Raw genomic sequence first — 18756 nt, 5'->3', positions numbered from 1 at the left:
TTTTGTAAAGTAATTAGCCACCAATTTTTTTTAAATAAAAATGCTTACCAAACAAAAAAACTATGAAAAATTAAAAAAAAAAAAAAAAGCAGGGGGGTAATGAGACAGCCCCCATGTGTTCGTTCTCCTTTGATGTTTGGGAAAGTCTAAAAATGCCCCCATCTCAGCCGTGCTATGTAAGGACTCACTTATCCAGCATGAGGGGCCAGCGAATCTGCCCAACGCTCCAGGGTTCAGAGCAGGAGCAGGGCTGGGTGGAGCAGGGTGTGGAACCAAGTACCAGAGACACCCTGCTCCACCCAGCCCTGCTCCTGCTCTGAACCCTGGAGACCTTGTTCCTACGAGATAAGCAAAACCCCTATACACACTTCACAGAACCCATCCACACCCATATACACACAACACACCCTCCAAAAAAAAAGGGGGGGTAATAAAAATATTATTGATATTAATGCAAAAGATCATTCACATTTACTGAGTACCTACTAATTCTGTCCACTCTATTTTTTAAAAAACAGATTTTATTTAAATGTTTTACATTACACTGAACATTTACTAATGGCACTGAACATGTTACTAATGTCTTAATATTGACTCCCAACAAGTTTGGTTTTTATTCTTTTTTTTTTTCCCCCATTTCTCTATGTCAGTTTCTCAAATGTTTGAACATGTCTGTCAGATTATCATATTTTCTATAAAATACTCATCTCCTTTAGATTAAATTTCCTTAGTTAATTTTATTTTTTTTTAACATGTACATTATTTACAACAATCCTAATTTCACAATTCAGTATGAAAATCTGCCCTTTACATTTACACTTGCCACCTCTGTTCATTTTCATCAATATAAAAGTCATTTTAAAAAATCAGAAACTAGCACATTATGTTCTTATGTCCTTAACTATACTTCAGCTTTGTATTTTTTGAATATATGCATATATACATATTTTTATGTGAATATATTCAGGATTCCTGACAAAATTTTGTATTCATATATTTTGTTTGACATAAATACTATTATAATCATTTCCTAAACTCACCATAGTCATAATTTTTCACATAAATTAGTGTTTGCCAGTGAGCTATAAATTATTTAACCTTTTTTCTACAGTTGAGCTTTGCTGTCAAAAATTTTTTAAGTTGACTATACATGGGGTCGCAAAGAGTCGGACACGACTGAGTGAACTTCACTACTAACTAACCACTACTATACAGAAACAATAGATATTTCTATTTCATAAAGTTTTTTTTACATTAATATTTGAAAATATTGGCCAACAGTTGAAAATATTTGGATCATGGTTTCCAAAAATATATCATTTTGTAAGATAATACCATGGCATAGTATCCACTCTGGTGTAACACAATGTAAGAACATTTATGGCTTACTTATTTTATTTCTGCAAAATTATAACTCAGGAATGCATTTGTTGAATTATTTTCAAAGGAAACTAAATTATATTTGGTATTGCTGGTTTCAGCACATGTCATAATTTACTGTGATCAATTTTAATTTTGAGTTTGTTATAAAAATTGTGGAAAAACTTATTTCATTAAACTAAAATTTATTGACAGTTTTAAGGCATAGAGTTATAGTACTAAATATACAGAAATACTTTCCTTCATAAACTGTATATCCTAATAGGCACAGATAGATTGTATCATCATATTAAAATACAAGCAAGGTGAAAGACAACTTGGGAGAACGTCTCGAAAAAATTACAGGAAGTTTCTCTTCCATAAAAACAGGAGTGCTACTAATAACTGGTTTGGCATGAAAAGTGAACAATCGTTTAGACACAAGCTATATGCACCACTTCCCAGAGGAATATTAGTCCTAAGTATATGCATTTAAAAACACCTGATGTATTTCAGCAGTCATTTCAAGTCACTTCTTTCCCAAAAAGATTAAGTGAAAATCAAACACAATTTTAATAACTCTCTGTAACAGGTTTGATCTTAAGTAAATGACATAATTACTTACACTGCAATTAAAAACAAGCTTACATTCTGCAGTTGAAAATACTGCAACATTGTTGATCAGCTGCACCCCAATACAAAATAAAAAGTTTTTAAAAATAAGCTTATATTATTAAAATTTTATCTCATTTAGCTTGAAAATTCAAAAAAGTTCTGAGGAGGACAAAATTATAATTGTATGTAATTAAAGCATTAAAAGTATTTCTATGCAATTTCCATGTACCCTCCTGCTACTGGTTATTTACTTGTGGAAAAAAATGTATATTTTTGCGAACTTGAATTTTTTAAAAACTTGAAGATTTTTTAAAACTTGTTGAAAAATACTGAAGAGCTAAATTGTAAGCATCAATTTTTATCGTGATAATTAGAAAAAACAGTTCAAAATGTTATTTTTCAATTTGGTCTATTTTTATAGACACATTACTTTTATTTTCTTCTTTTTCACCATTTGGAGATGTGTTTAAGTTACCCAAACCAGATTTGTCATATTGTAATACGCATTAAAACTATTTGCTGGGAGGGGCTTCCTGGACAGTTCAGTTGGTAAAGAATCCACATGCAATGCAGGAGATCCCAGTTTGATTCCGGCTTAGGATCTGCTGAAGAAGGGATAGGCTACCCACTCCAGTATTCTCAGGCTTTCTTTGTGGCTCAGCTGGTAAAGAATCCACCTGCAATGCGGGAGACCTGGGTTCAATCCCTGGGTTGAGAAGATCCCTAGGAGAAGGGAAAGGCTACCCACTCCAGTACTCTGGCCTAGAGAATTCCATGGACAGCCCATGGGGATCACAAACAATCAGACACGACTGAGTGACTTTCACTTTCTTTTCTTAAAATATATAATCTACTTCTGTAAGTCTGAGGTGAGGCCTAGTATTTTCGTTTCTAATATGCTGTCAGGTGATGTTGAGTCTATAACTGCATTTTGAATAGCAAGGATCTGTGCAAACTAGCAGTGAAAGTGAAAACCTGAATTTTGTACCTCTCCTGTGGTTACAAAAAAGTAGCCATTATCAAGTCAACTTTTTTTGTATCAATTTCTATTATAGGAGTAATGTTCACTGTGTTAAAGAATAACTTTTAAGGTAATCAAATACCTTGCCTTCACTATGGCATTTGATCACCCATAAGTGCCATTGTTGACTCACTGGCTCCTCTACCGACATTGCTCTCATAAAACTCAACCTAAACTAAAAGAAGCAAAACATTTGGGAAATTTCATTGTAAGTATTCCTCCCACAAATGTGTTTCCAACTGCAACAGATTTAATGTTTCATAACATTATTTTTCATGTAAGTGAAACATTTAGTTTTTATCCTTTTAGTCACTTCCCTAGCAATATTTTTAAAATTCATATTAAAGTTGAATTAGACTTTGCAGGTACAAAAGTTAAGAAACAAATTTTAATAATTGATAACTGTAAGACCTTTACTTGTTATTCCTACAATTTTGTGGGGCTTAATTATCTTATTTTCAAAAATGAAATTAGATATAATATCTAAAAATCATTAATAAAATTATGCCAATAAGTCAGCAATAACATTTCAAATTATATTGAATTGAAATTATAATATCAATTGACAATTCATTCAATTAAACTCAATGAATATGTCATATTCAATGAATGATTACTCATATATCTGTGTCTATGTACCACTGATTTATTTCTGAATAATATCATTGTTGAAACCATTATGTCATAAAAGTAGTAATCCTTAGATTCCTTTTAAAAAATTCTTGACTATAAAGTGAAAAAGGGTATCTTATAAAAATAGATTATGCTCAGAAACTAAAATTTTATTTGGTATCCAGATTTTTAAAAAACTTGTAATTATAAACAAAATAGGATATTAATTATGAATGGAATAAAAATTATAAATAAGGTAGAAAACAAACTGCGATGGAAGGACAAAATTTAAAAAAAATTTTACTGATCCAAAAACCAGAAATAATGAAGAAGAAATATAGAAATAATTTAAACAGACTATAAACTCTAATTAAAAGACATCAGTCAGAATGAAAAAAAAAAAATACCCAACTACAAGCTATTGACTATGCTAACTGAAAAAAGCCAGACAGAAAAGGATAAATACTATATATTTAATAATATACAACAGACTTCAGTTGAACACAAAATGTTGTATGTAACAGAAACAGGTACATTCTGCATCAAATTTTAGCAAATCCAGACAACTATTTAGATCAAATTTAGGAATGGGCAAACACTAAATAGACATTAAATTTGTCACCTTTCAAAAGCACAAATTTTATTCTCAAGAGTCAACTAAGTGGAAAAAAAAAAAAAGAAAATAAAAAGACTCCATTCAGGGAAAGAAAAAAATCCTTAAAACAAATGGAAGCTCAATTTATTTCTGAGTTTATTAAATTTAAAATTTTAATTTTATCTTTTCAAGTAAATTTTCACAAGATATATTGGTCTATTATTTTCTTTTTTTGAGAAGTGTCTGATTTTGATCTAGAGTAATATCAGCCTCATTCAATGTTCTGGGAAGTGTTTTCCCTAATTCTGTTTTTAGTTGTGAAGGATTGGTAATTTTCCTCTAAGTATTTGGTAGAACTCAGCAATGAAGCCATTTGCTCCTGGGCTTTTGTTTGTACGACTCTGTCTCTTAAGAGTTAAGTTTCAACTGTAACTCCTTTAATCCATGGGAAATTAGAGACAGAAATAGAAAAAATGACCTGGCTATTGTTCTTGGTTGTTTTCTTAAAAAATTAAAAAAAAAATGATTTTAAAAATTGGTAGTGTGTAATAAAAAATGAGGAAGTTTTTCTTTCATGAAGGCTATCCATTCACAACATATTCTTTTAAAATTTTGTCTTGTGGATTTTAGTTACCTTAGGTTATCTAATTTTATCTAATTTAATCCTAGCAAGAACCACAGGAGATTCTATCATCTCAATATGACATATGAGGAAACAAAAGTGAAAACAAGTTCAGAGGTATCTGGTACTGTTTATGAGCAAGAATTCAAATATTCTGCCTCAACTACTTAATGAACTGGCAAATGGGTAAATTACTAACCTCTTGCTCTCAGTTTTTTCACCTCTAAAATGAGATTAGCATTACCTACTTCTTAGGATTACTGTATAAACAAAATGCATGTAAAGTCCTTGTGACAGTGCCTGGCTTAGAGTATGTGCTCAATATTAGCAGGGTTTTTTTTTTTTTTTTTTTACTATTACCAAGTATTTCCCACATACCACCATTCTAAAACTCGAGTTTCAAGAAAAATAGCTCTTAGACTGGAAAATAATCATTTAAAAGGAATTAATTGATTCCAGTCACATATAAACCATTTTACTATTATTATTTTGTACCTTCTGATTTTACTACGTGTCCATCTAGTCAAAAAACAAAAATATTTAAACACAGGAAAAAAGCACATAAAATATGAAGTAGTCTTTTTATAAATGCCCATCCATTTAAAAACAGATTTATACTACCTGATTACAGTTTTGTGTTTTATCATTGACAGGAATATTGGAATCACTTTTCTCTTTTAAACTAAGTAGGTTTAAGATGTAAATACTTAAAACATATTGCAGTAGATTGCTTAAATTCTTTAAAAAATTGTCTAATTTGCACATGTCACAATTAAACTTAATTTAAATGTATAGCTGTTGCAGTAACAAAATTTTCAATCTGTACTTTCCTAATAAAATCCTACAGTAAGCTGTGTTCAGGCACTTTTATTATTTCCTAGGAGTTGTTATGAGTATATTCTTCTATTTGCACAATTCATTACAATTCTCAAAACAGTTTCCTGTGCACCATCTTATCTATCCTTCTCAATAGTCCCTAGTGAATGGTAAGACCTTCAGGAGACTTCTCATTCCCATTTTAAAGATGTGAAAAATCAAGGTGGTTCCTGTGCTCATTACCATCCTGGGTCTGGAATTCAAGTCTCTTGAGCCTGTATTAATGCTTACCAACTGTCACTCCAAGGCCTTAAGTTATCTTGCATGGGAAAATGAACTCTGTAACTGAAAGGATACTATAGCATGATTGCCAAAACTGCAGCAACAACTTCTATCAAAAATTTACACTCATGGTCCTTGGAAGATAAAGTGCTAGTTGAACTGTAGCGCAGAGATAATAAGGTTCACATGAAGCAATGTTGACACCCATTTTCAGACCGGTTAGAAAACCTGTTTGTTGTGCAATACTTATTTTAATAACACACTTAGAGCATTCTAGCCTTTTCATGATCTGGCTACCTAGCTTGTTAGCTTGTTCTAACTGGCTAGTGCACAGGCAACTTCCCACAGAATTCTCTACCTCTGCTCCAAGTATAATTTCAGCAAATGTACAACATGGCAGTGATTCTATTCATAACCCCCAAACAATGCAAGCAAAACATTGAAATATAAATGATTTCAAAGAATAAGATTCTTTCCTTTAAAAAAATATACTTATTAAAAAATTAACAAGTTTCATTTCCTAAACTAGAGGTAAAGAGACTAAACTGTGGCCCAACTTTGTCCTCCCAAGCTTTTACTAGTCTATTCAGTTTAACTTCCATCAACCAGCATTCATTTGTGTCATGCCCAGGAGTTAATCAACAAGGTCCAGCTCCTTCCTGCCATCACCATAAATTTGACTTCAGGTCTTGGGAAACAAGACTCAACCAACTCAAAGATTAAGATGTCAGTATAGTACACCAACAGCATTCATACTATAATAATTTATTGCAACCATTAATTATCCAGTAGTTAATATGTATCACACTTCCTTGTCCTATTTACACAAATCCTAATATAATCCTAACAACCTCATCAGGTATTATATCCATTATTTGGGAAGAACTGGGCCACAAAGGATAAGTAAACAGCCCAAAGCAACAACAATGAAAGGCAGATGAAGGTCTTAAATCAGGGCCTTAATTTCAACTGCTGCTGCTGCTGCTGCTGCTGCTAAGTCGCTTCAGTCGTGTCGGACTCTATGCGACCCCACAGTCGGCAGCCCACCAGGCTCCCCCGTCCTGGGATTCTCCAGGCAAGAACACTGGAGTGGGTTGCCATTTCCTTCTCCAATGCATGAAAGTGAAAAGTGAAAGTGAAGTCGCTCAGTCGTGTCCGACTCTTAGCGACCCCATGGACTGCAGCCTACCAGGCTCCTCCGCCCATGGGATTTTCCAGGCAGGAGTACTGGAGTGGGGCGCCATTGTCTTCTCCTACTATACCAAAAAAATGCCTCACCCTCAATTCTAGTATCAACACAATCTTTAAACTAATCACATGTCCTTGGGCCAGTCATTTCTCAGCCCTGGGCCTCAGTTTCCTTAACAGTAAAACGACCTGCCTCAGTGAGCTTAGGAAGGTTTTCCAGCTTTTACTGTCCTGTGAATTTCACAGTGGATTATACCCCATTCTCGATTATGTGTAAATGTTAAAACTAAAGTGTTTCAAGCAGAGGAGTATTCTAGTACAGGGATCCTTAACCTTCAGGATCTAATGCCTGATGATCTGAGGCAGAGCTGATATAACAATAAAGTGACAAATAAATGTAATATATTGACTCATTCAGAAACTATCCCCACCCCCCCCCCTCACTGGGGCTGTGGAAAAATCGTCTTCCATGAAACCCATCCTTGGTGCCAAAAAGGTTATGGACAGCTGTTCTAGTACTTTCTCTGTACTGTTTAGGGTGCTAGGGTGCAGTCTTTGCTTGCTGCTTTATTTTCAAATATTGTATCTGTAAGGCTAAGCCCAGCACAATGCTAACCCTAAATATTCTTTTTGTCTGGTGTCACCTTTTCCAAAACCAGGGGTACGAGGAGGCCTGGTCCCATAACAGACCTTTACCCAATCTTCCACTCAGGGCTTGCTTCCCAGGCAACCAGGAGAAGGTCTAAAGAAAACCCTAGAAGCAAAGCCACAGGAAGAAGTTCTCCTTCCCAGAGTTCAAGGAAGGCTCTGGGACCCCTGCAACACCTCAGGTGAGAACTAGGCTAGCTCCCTAGCCCAGTTAGCTGAAGTTCAGGCTAGGGCCTCACCCCTCACATGTGGCGTGATGTGGGGGTCCTGGGCCCTTGAAACCTGGGCCCTTAAAACCCTGTCCAACTCCTTGCCCTAGCAGGCCCCTCAGTTTCTGGGTCCCGGGACCCCTGTGGCCCACAACTAGACCTCCCGGGTTGTAAATGGGTTTCTGAGGGCATGCGGCGGCCTCCGGACTCACTTGGAGTCTCTTGGGGAAATGCATGTGGCCCCTGTGTGTCCTCTCGCCTCACAGCGGGTCCCGCGCCACGCGGAGATAGAAGCAGAGGCGACAGTCCCTCAGGGCCGCAGGCCAAGAAGCCTCCGCTATGTCTCCTGCCGCCGGGCCAGCGAGTCCCACCGCTGGAAGCTCCTAACTTCACATTTTTTAACAGTTTTCGGTTTTCCAGTTATTTGCTGTTTATCCCACTGTTGTATATATTGTGTTGTGAGGTGAGGTTGAAGGGCAGTAGATAACTTACTACTATAGTTCATCGTGTCCAGAATGAGCAGAATGATTTTACACAAGGAACTATATCTGGGTAACTGTATCTTCAAGAGTACCTGGTCTAAAAGTGAAGGTTGCGTCCTTACGTCTGAGACTAATAATGTGATAATGGAAGTTATTAGGCAGTGAGTGTATTTTGCAGGTTGCAGCAATGTAAATAATTTGGAGCCAGATTGTAGACTGAGACAGCTTTAAATACGACAACAAATTAGTTGATGCTCCTCTCAATAAGAGGTAAAGTCGACGTCCCCTACGCTTAAATCTGGGCAGGCTTACTACTGACTTATAAACAATAGAACTAGGCAGAAAGGATGCTGCGTGATTTCTGAGGCTAGGATATAAAATATAGGATAGCTTCTACTTTGTTGACGGACCGTTTGTGCTTGGAACACCTGGTTGCCACGTTAGAGGTCAGTACCCTGACCTGTCAAGTCGGAGCAGCCTTGTATGGGTGCTCGCCCTGCTGCGCTCACGATAGGCAGCAGTTAGCATCAACTTTTGGAGAAGGCAATGGCACCCCACTCCAGTACTCTTGCCTGGAAAATCCCATGGATGGAGGAGCCTGGTAGGCTGCAGTCTATGGGGTCGCGAAGAGTCGGACACGACTTCACTTTCACTTTCACTTTTCACTGTCATGCATTGAAGAAGGAAATGGCAACCCGCTCCAGTGTTCTTGCCTGGAGAATCCCAGGGACAGGGGAGCCTGGTGGGCTGCCGTCTATGGGGTCGCACAGAGTCGGACACGACTGAAGCGACTTAGCAGCAGCATCAACTTTCACCCTTGTTCCCCCTCAGCCCTCAGCCCCAACGGGGTGCAGTTAAATAGAACAGAGAATGATGTTCCTCAGGAGACTCCTGCCTGAGGGAATGGGCCGCAGTTACAGAGAAAGGGGTCCTCAGTAAAATCCAGCCTGAGATAGCGAGGTGCAGGTACGGAGAATAATGTTCCTCAGGAGAAACCCCCATCTGAGGAAGCGGATTGCTGTTACAGAGAAAGGGGTCCCTGCAGAATCCAGCCTGAGGAAGCTGAGTCCAGTCACAGAGAGCAACGTTTCTCAGGAGAATACTGCCTGAGGTAGTAGGGTGCAGTTAGAGAACGTGGTTCCAGGGAGATTCATGTCTGAAGTCACCTGGAAGTCTTAGAGAGAAGTGAAACATCTTGAACTTAGAAAAAAAAAAAAAAAAAAACTAATATTTTGCATAGCATTAGTAACTGCGACAAGATATAAAGACAGGAAAGGAAGTAGTAAAACTCATTATTCATAGGAAACCGAATGTATGATAAAGATGTCTAAGTTTATAAAAACTTATACAGTGTCAAGGAAAAAAAAAAAAAAAAGACAATCAATGGTGGGATATACCATGTTTTTGGATTAGAAAATTCAGTTCAATTTAAAAAGTTAGTTACCCTAAATTGAATTACCTATTTAATGAAATTCCAATCAAAATTCCATTTGGCAATCTTCTGGAGAATAGGGGAGTTGATTCTGAAGTGTCTAAAAGAATGTAAATAACAAATGTAAATTCTTTCCTTTAGCGAAAGAAAGAGCAGAAGACTGATAACAAATGGTAAGTGGTTCATTGATTTAATGATGGAAATTTGAGGATATACTTATCTAAAGATATTTTATTGTATGTGCATGAGGAAGCATTAGTTTTGGGATTTGGAATATGATGAAAGTAGAGACTTTTTGAAGGAGCCAATATTTGTAAGCCCAGTTTAGAATGATGACTAGAATATTTAATATAAGCTTCAGGTTAAATTTTCTAAATTTGCTTTAGTCACTATAATGATATTCAGCTCTAATTCACCCAGTCATTCTGATAGCTTAAACATTCCATTTTGAGTAAGAACTGGAGTTTTAGAATAAGGCAAAAACCAATAAGTATCTCTGAGTAGCTTTGGGGGAATAAAAGCAGTACTCATTTATACACCAGATAAATCTTCCTTTTTAAAAATGTGACATTGTGCAATTGAAGGAACGGTTTTAATATTTTGCAATATGTATTTGTAAAATAACCTTATAAACCATAAATTTCAAGTATTCCACCTTTAAAGAAGTAAAAATTTTTATTATCACTGTATTATTGTTAAGAAAATGTGTTGAAAAGGTGAGAAATGTATGTGACATTTGAAGTTGATAAAAACCAAGTCTGATTATAGTGTGGATTTTCTATGACAATTTCTAAGACTTTCCATATTAGTAATTACTATAGTTTCACATCAAGAAAAGGCATTATTTCTCTTGTATCTTCTAATTAACTGTAAAATTATATGTCAAATAAGTGTATTATTAAACAAAACTCCTACATTCAAATATGTGCATCAGAGTAACCTCATTTATATTTCCTTGTGAAGCATGAACAAATGAGCTAATGAGACACATTCTCTTAAGTAATATCTTCAGAATTATTCAAGAAAAATGATATGTGTGAATTACAAAAAATAGAGGCTTTGTAGTAAGATGAAATTTGTATCATTTCTTTGTCATTAGTTTTAACCTCTTTTCTTTTTGGTTTCAAGTGAGTTAATCTCTTGAAGTCTATTGCTCCACCAGTAAATTTTATGCATAATAAAACATATCAAAGGGACTGTGGAGAGGAACATATCAGATAATATATATGGTGGAATTATATTTTTAATATATCACCTATTTTGTTTTTCTTTTATTGCTTCTTTTTTCTTTCATCCATTCAAGTACTTTGTATTCACTTTAAAACTTTAGGAAACATTTCTAATTGTTAAGTCTGATCCAATGGCCCTTTTTCATTATAAAATGTCCTTTTACTGTAGTAACATTTTTGTCTTAAGGTCCATTTTGTCTGATATTAGTGTAGCCATTCTAGGTCCCATTTTGTTACTGTTTGCATAGCATTTATTTTTCTATTCTTTTATATTTGCCCTAGTTGTCTCTTGTATATGGCATATAGTTAGATCATATTTTTAATCATTCTTCCAATCTTTACCTTTCGGAGTGTTTAATCCATTTATGTTTAATGTAATTACTGAGAAGTTAGTCTTTGTCTGCCACTTTGATGCTTCTTTTCCATATAACTTACATCATTCCTCTAGTCTACCATTACTGCTTTCTTTTGTGATAAACATGTTTTTTAAAGTACCATTTTAATTCCTTTTTAAAATTTTACTTTATAATTTGAGGGCTTTTTTTTAGTGCTTTTTGCAGAATAAGAAAACATATCAACTTAATTTATTTAGGATTAATGCAATTTATTTTCTGTATTATATAAAAATGTTCTTCAATAAAGTTTCCTTTTCTCTACTCTCCTTTTCACTATTGTCATACAAATACATATTCATACATTATAAGCTTATCAACAGTTTTACAATTATTGCTTTATACAGTTGTGTTTTTTAAATTTAGATAGGAAAATAAAAAGAATATCAAACAAAAATACATTTATACTGTATTTTGTATGAAGTATATAATGAGCTTTAGTGACACTTTCTACTTGATTGTGTGGATTTGAGGTACATTCTAATGTCATTTTTTTTCAACCTGAAGAACTTCCTTTAATATTCCTGTGAGATAATACCGCTCATGACAAATTGTCTCAGTTTTGATTACCTAGTATTTACCTAGGAAGCTATTTTCCCCATTATTTATTCAAATATTCTTTCTATCCCTCTCTCTCTTCTCCTTTTAAGATTCCTGTTATGATTTAGATTTAATTTGATTATGTGTTATGGATCTCTGAGATACTATTTATTCATTTCTCTTTCTGGTTCTCAGACTGTATAATCTCAATTGATCTCTCTTTTAGTTGATTAATTCTGTCTTCTGCCAACTTAAATCTGCTGGTAAGCCTCTCTAGTGAAATTTTTCATTTCAGTTGTACTTTTCAACTCCAGAATTTCTATTTTGATTCTTTTTAATATTTCTTTGTACTGCTACTTTCTATTTGATGAGAGATCATTCTCATACTTCTCTTTATTTCTTTAGGTATAATTTTCTTTACCCCTTAAGTATTTGTATAATACCTGACAAAGTCCCTGGTTAGTACTTCAAGTAAATGGGCTTTATCAGATATGGTTCTTGGAGAAGGCAATGGCACCCCACTGTATTCTTGCCTGGAAAATCCCATGGACGGAGGAGCCTGGTAGGCTGCAGACCATGGGGTCGCGAAGAGTTGGACATGACTGAGCGACTTCACTTTTACTTATCCCTTTCATGCATTGGAGAAGGAAATGGCAACCCACTCCAGTGTTCTTGCCTGGAGAATCCCAGGGACGGGGGAGCCTGGTGGGCCGCCGTCTATGGGGTCGCACAGGGTCGGACACGACTGCAGCGACTTAGCAGCAGCAGCAGCAGATATGGTTCTATTGACCACCCACCCCCCACTGTTTATGTACTATACTTTACTATTTCTTTGAATATTTTGTAACTTTTTGTTGAAAACTAGACAAAATCATTTGACTGCAATATTCTTCTCTGGAAATCAGACTCTTTTTCCCAGTGGGTGTTGTGGCTATTTGATGTAGTGTTTACTACTTGTTTCATTAGTTTACTTAGTCCCTATCCCCTGTTGTGTATGGCCACTGAACTCTGCTCAGTTAGTTCAGCACCTGACAAATGATTAGATGGTTTGTTTGTTTGTTTAAATGGCTTGAACCAACATATCTTTGACATTTCCTGAGAGGCTCTGTTTGTTTGCAGGGGCACACAAGCAAGGGTCCTGCGATTTGCAAATTTGCTTCCACCTTCACTTCCTTCTCAGAGTGGGCTGTAAATCAGTTCCATGTTTTCTCAGATCTTTTCCTGGGTATGAACATAGCCCTGCGCACGCATGTAGTCTTTTAAGTTACTGGGAATATATTATATGTTTTTTAATGCCTTTGATGGATATCTCATTCCCTAGGTGAGATGTTTTTTAGTCAAACTCTTGTCTGTACTAACGTATCATTTCTTACAGCAGCTGTTATGTTAAACAATTGCTGCTCCCCACCCGCCCAGCTTCTTTGACAAATGCCCTGGGGATTGGGCTGTTCCCACTGAGAAGTTCTGGGTCAGGTAAAAGCTTAAATAGTGACAGTTGTCCAGGGATGGAACTTTCTGATGAACTTCAAACCTGATCTTCCCTTTTCAGTATCTGTTAGTTAGCTAGTCCTGTGGTAGAGGGGCTGCTAGTTTTCAAGACTATTACGCATCTGAAAAGGGAGGGGAGACAGAAATAACAAAGTCCATTACAAAGTTATTAAACCATTTTCCTTGAATAAACATTCCTTGGATTGCTGCAAGTTTTTGATTAATTTTGGAATGCTGAAAAAAATTTTTTTTCAGTGTCTGGCTGCTTTTATGAGAAGAAAATGTCCATAAGCACCATGTATTCATGATTTTGGGCTTATTCTTTATGACTTTAAAATTACCACATTGGATTGTTACCTCCCTATAATAGAGACAAGTTTTTAACTAACTTACTAGCAATGCATATAATTTTATGCCTTCTGTTAGTAATATAAAAGAATTAAAACAATAGCAGTTACATTGGGAGAGTTGTACATTAACATTTTGTAATAATAACCAATGATATAATTGAAATATAATAAAACCTATGGTAAAATTTCTACCTCTTGCAAATGACTGGAATCTTCTTAAGTAAGCCATGTTATCTTTTGCATGTATCTGAAAATATGGGAGATTAAGGCAATAGGCAGAACCATGATTTTAAAGACATTTAGAACTATAATTAAGTAGGGAACCACACTGCATTTGAATCTTGGGAGACATTCACAGAATAAAATTTCAGGAATCTACTTTGTTCTAGTATTATTATTTTGACCTATGAATTAGCTGATTTATTTAAAATGTTGTATGTCTCATAAGTGGTGATGAAATAGTGAAGTGCTTGGTTGCTGTTTTGAACTGGGATCTTCAGGAAATGTGTTGTACACATGCTTAAAAATAGTGACAAAGCATAATGTATCTATTTCATATGTGCCATACTATAAAAGTAATAATTTGGAAAATAATTTAGATTAAAATTAATTCTAATTTGTTTCAATGTTTGGAATTCCTATTGTTCATGTATCTCCATGTTGAGAAAATGAATTGTTAGCATAATTATTTTAATGTGGTACAATATTTAAAATATTTTTAAATTGTTTAAAAAGTAGGGGGTTTGAGGAAAGTCTCTGTAGCTTACCCTTAATTTTGCTGTAAATCTAATACTTCTCTTTAAAAAAATGCCTTAATATAAAAATTTTAACACTCAGAAAAAAATAAATGTAACTGCAATTGCTGAAAATGTGAGCTTAACTGACCTCGCTAGAAAAAAAGAAACAAGTTATTCATATTGTGTATTAAGGTATACTCTGTGAAAATGGTAAAATCTTAGAGAGTTGAGCTAACAGACAGTGAGTGTTTGGCTTGGAAATATTTGAAATTTAAGGTCCCATTTAATATTAGGTAAGATAATCTTCTGGACAGTTTACCTTGGAGACCTCCTGAGACCTTTCACCATCAAACAGTTTCTTATGACTCCCCTTAAGTATTAGATATTTATTGAAACAGGGAATACACTAGAAATAATCTAGTTGAATTGTGATTTTTTTTTCTATTTTTTAAATCAAATTACAATAAGGTAAAAATATTTATACTACTGGGCTAGCAAACCTTTTCGACAGTGAAAATCTGGTGGTAGACATATGGAGTTTGGTCTGAAGATGTTTGTTTGAAAGAGCATTTTCAAAATGAATTTGACTGCCTTTATATGTCATATGTGAATCCTCTAATTACCCAATGCGCTTTACTGTTGCCCAGTTGCATTATTTTCCTAGGCTTTAAAGTATTTAATGTGGAAATTCCACGGAGAGAGGAGTCTGGTAGGCTACAGTCCATGGGGCTGCAGAAAAATCAGACATGTCTTAGCAACTAAAAAATAACAACGCTTACCATAAGTATAAGTAAGTCTTTATGGGTCTTGTTGCTAGAAAAAGCAGAATTAATCTATGACAATTGTATTGAAGAAAGAAAGCAATAATTTAAAAACCAGTTTATAGGAAGTGTGAGCCAGTGACCCACCAGAAAACAGGGTTATTCCTTTATCTACGTATACAGAAACAGAATAATTGAAGTGTGGGTTTAGCTTACAGATGTAAAAGAACTTAATCAATAAGCATAAACACTTTTACTAATTCAACAAATGACTACATATTAGGCTTTATGCTATGCCCTGTTTTTATGTACTAGGGATACAAGAAGAAAGTAAAACAAGAATAAGCAGTTTCCTGGCCTGATGTCAGAGAATGTCAGAGAGCAGCAAAGGATGATTAGACATAATTGTATTTCTGAGAATTCCTTTCTGACATCCTCACCCAACCCTCCTGCAACAAGTAATGGAGATCAGATAAAAATTCCAAAATTTAGATTCTGCCTATCGAAGGGGACGACAGAAGATGAGATGGCTGGATGGCATCACTGACTCAATGGACGTGAGTCTCAGTGAACTCCGGGAGTTGGTGATGAACAGGGAGGCCTAGCATGCTGCGATTCATGGGGTCACAAAGAGTCAGACACAACTGAGCGACTGATCTGATTTGATCTGATCTGATCACTGAAATGGAGGGCTTATAACAGTATTTAAATTTAATATATTAAAAACAAAGAAAGATATACTGTTAAGGACCTGACCTGGTGGTTATTAAGGTGAGTATAACAAGTTCTAACCCTGAAGGAAATGTGGTTGTTTCAAGAGAACTATAGAAAAAAAAGGAACAGATATACTGTAGGAAGCTGGAGAAGAAAATCAGCTCACAGTAAACAGATTTTATAGGGAATTTCAAATCAACTTAAGAATTTTTGGTTTGAATGCTGAAACTCATGGGAAACTGCTGATAATTTAAACTTTAAGGTGGCACAAACAAATGTGGATTTTTTAAGTACCCATTTTATACACAGAGTTTGGACCTAAAGGAAGAGAGGGTATATATAGATGGCAGAGTTGAGGGAAAGTAGTAGAGATAGGATCAAACACATCAGTCCCTTACAGCCAAATGCTCTACATAGCTTTGAGTTATATAACCCCCCAAATATCAGTCATTTGATGAAATAAATACAGAAAAAAATGCAGACAATACATTTGATGAAGTAGATATAGAAAAAATAACATGCAGAGAATGCATTCAGTGTATTTTTAGATAGATGAGTATTATGGGTTGAATATGATAGATAAGGAGCATGAAAGTGTCAAATGGGAAGTGCCAAATATCACAGAGTTTAATGGTCTTTTACTGGAACAAAAACCACTAGTTGAGTAACTTATACAATCGTAGCAAAAATAAATTGACTTCCAACTAACAGAGAAAATAGCCATTTAACATGGTCACAACTGGGTATTAAAAATAAATAAAATAGCAATTATATAACATCAGGAAAATGTAAAAATAGTAGCCTTGTAGAGGGGCTACCAGCTAGGAATTAAGCTAACAAGATTTTTTTCTTTTAATACTGTTTACAAGACTGCATGCGTGCATGCTAAGTTACTTAAGGTGTGACTGACTCTTTGCCAACCTATGGACTGTAGCCTGCCAGGCTCCTCTGTCCATGGGAGTCTCCAGGCAAGAATACAGGGGTGGGTTTCCATGCCCTCCTCAAGGGGAATCTTCCTGATGCAGAGGTACAACCTGCATCTCTGTCTCCTACATTGGCTGGCGGGTTCTTTACCACTAGAGCCACCTGGGAAGCCCTTATAGAAAAGTAATGAAGAATAAATCGAGTATTTCAGTATCTACTATCTTCAAAATGTGATTGAGAATTAACAATGACTTAAGCATGCTTATTATCTTATGAAACTTCCATTATTTATAAATGTATAAATGGATAGCCTTTTTAAATAACCAGTCAATAATTTCTGTAATTATCAGTGGCCTTATGATAATGATAGTGTACTTATGATAGATGTGGTAACGGAGAGACAGAAACAGTAAAAATCATAAATTATACCATCAGTTCAGTTCAGTTCAGTTGCTCAGTCATGTCCGACTCTTTGCGACCCCTTGGACCGCAGCACACCAGGCCTCCTTATCCATCACCAACTCCCGGAGTTTACCGAAACTCATGTCCATTGAGTCGGTGATGCCATCTAACCATCTCATCCTCTGTCGTCCCCTTCTCCTCCTGCCTTCAATCTTTCCCAACATCAGGGCCTTTTCAAATGAGTCAACTCTTCACATCAAGTGGCCAAAGTATTGGAGTTTCAGCTTCAACATCATTTCTTCCAATGAACACCCAGGACCGATCTCCTTCAGGATGGACTGGTTGGATCTCCTTGCAGTCCAAGGGGCTCTCAAGAGTCTTCTCCAACACCACTATTCAAAAGCATCAATTCTTCTGCACTCATCTTTCTTTATAGTACAACTCTCACATCCATACATGACCACTGGAAAAACCATATCCTTGACTAGAGGGACTTTGTTGATAAAGTAATATCTCTGCTTTTTAATATGCTATCTAGGTTAGTCATAAGTTTCCTTCCAAGCAGTAAGCGTCTTTTAATTTCATGGCTGCAGTCACCATCTGCAGTGATTTTGGAGCCCCCAAAAATAAAGTCTGACACTGTTTCCATTGTTTCCCCATCTATTTCCCATGAAGTGATGGGATCAGATGCCATGATCTTCATTTTCTGAATGTTGAGCTTTAAGCCAACTTTTCCACTCTCCTCTTTCACTTTCATCAAGAGGCTTTTTAGTTCCTCTTCACTTTCTGCCATAAGGGTGGTGTCATCTGCATATCTGAGGTTACTGATATTTCTCCCGGCAGTCTTGATTCCAGCTTGTGCTTCATCCAGCCCAGCGTTTCTCATGATATACTCTGCATATAAGTTAAATAAGCATGGTGACAATACACAGCCTTGATGTACTCCTTTTCCATTTGGAACCAGTCAGTTGTTCCATGTCCAGTTGTAACTGTTGCTTCCTGACCTGCATGCAGGTTTCTCAAGAGGCAGGTCAGGTGGTCTGGTAATCCCATATTTTGAAGATTTTTCCACAGTTTATTGTGATCACACAGTCAAAGGCTTTGGCATAGTCAGTAAAGCAGAAATAGATGTTTTTCTGGAATTCTCTTGCTAATTTGATGATCCAGAGAATGTTGGCAATTTGATCTCTGGTTCCTCTGCCTTTTCTAAAACCAGCTTGAACATCTGGAAATTCACTGTTCATGTATTGCTGAAGCCTGGCTTGAAGAATTTTGAGCATAACTTTTCTAGTGTGTGAGATGAGTGCAATTGTGCGGTAGTTTGAGCATTCTTTGGCA

The 18756-nt window shown here is 35.7% G+C and overlaps 1 protein-coding gene across 3 annotated transcripts in view; it reads right to left on the bottom strand.

Moving 5' to 3' along the window:
• CSMD3 (CUB and Sushi multiple domains 3) overlaps window positions 1-18756 on the bottom strand; it is a 1475959-nt gene that overhangs the window by 1220042 nt on the left and 237161 nt on the right. The gene's annotated exons all lie outside the window — the stretch shown is intronic.

The sequence above is a fragment of the Bubalus kerabau genome, chromosome 14 (genome assembly GCF_029407905.1).
Source record: "Bubalus kerabau isolate K-KA32 ecotype Philippines breed swamp buffalo chromosome 14, PCC_UOA_SB_1v2, whole genome shotgun sequence".
In the NCBI taxonomy this organism is placed as follows: domain Eukaryota; kingdom Metazoa; phylum Chordata; class Mammalia; order Artiodactyla; family Bovidae; genus Bubalus; species Bubalus kerabau.
The sequence above is the reverse complement of the archived record's forward strand: the minus strand, read 5'-3'. Positions and strand labels throughout refer to the sequence as shown.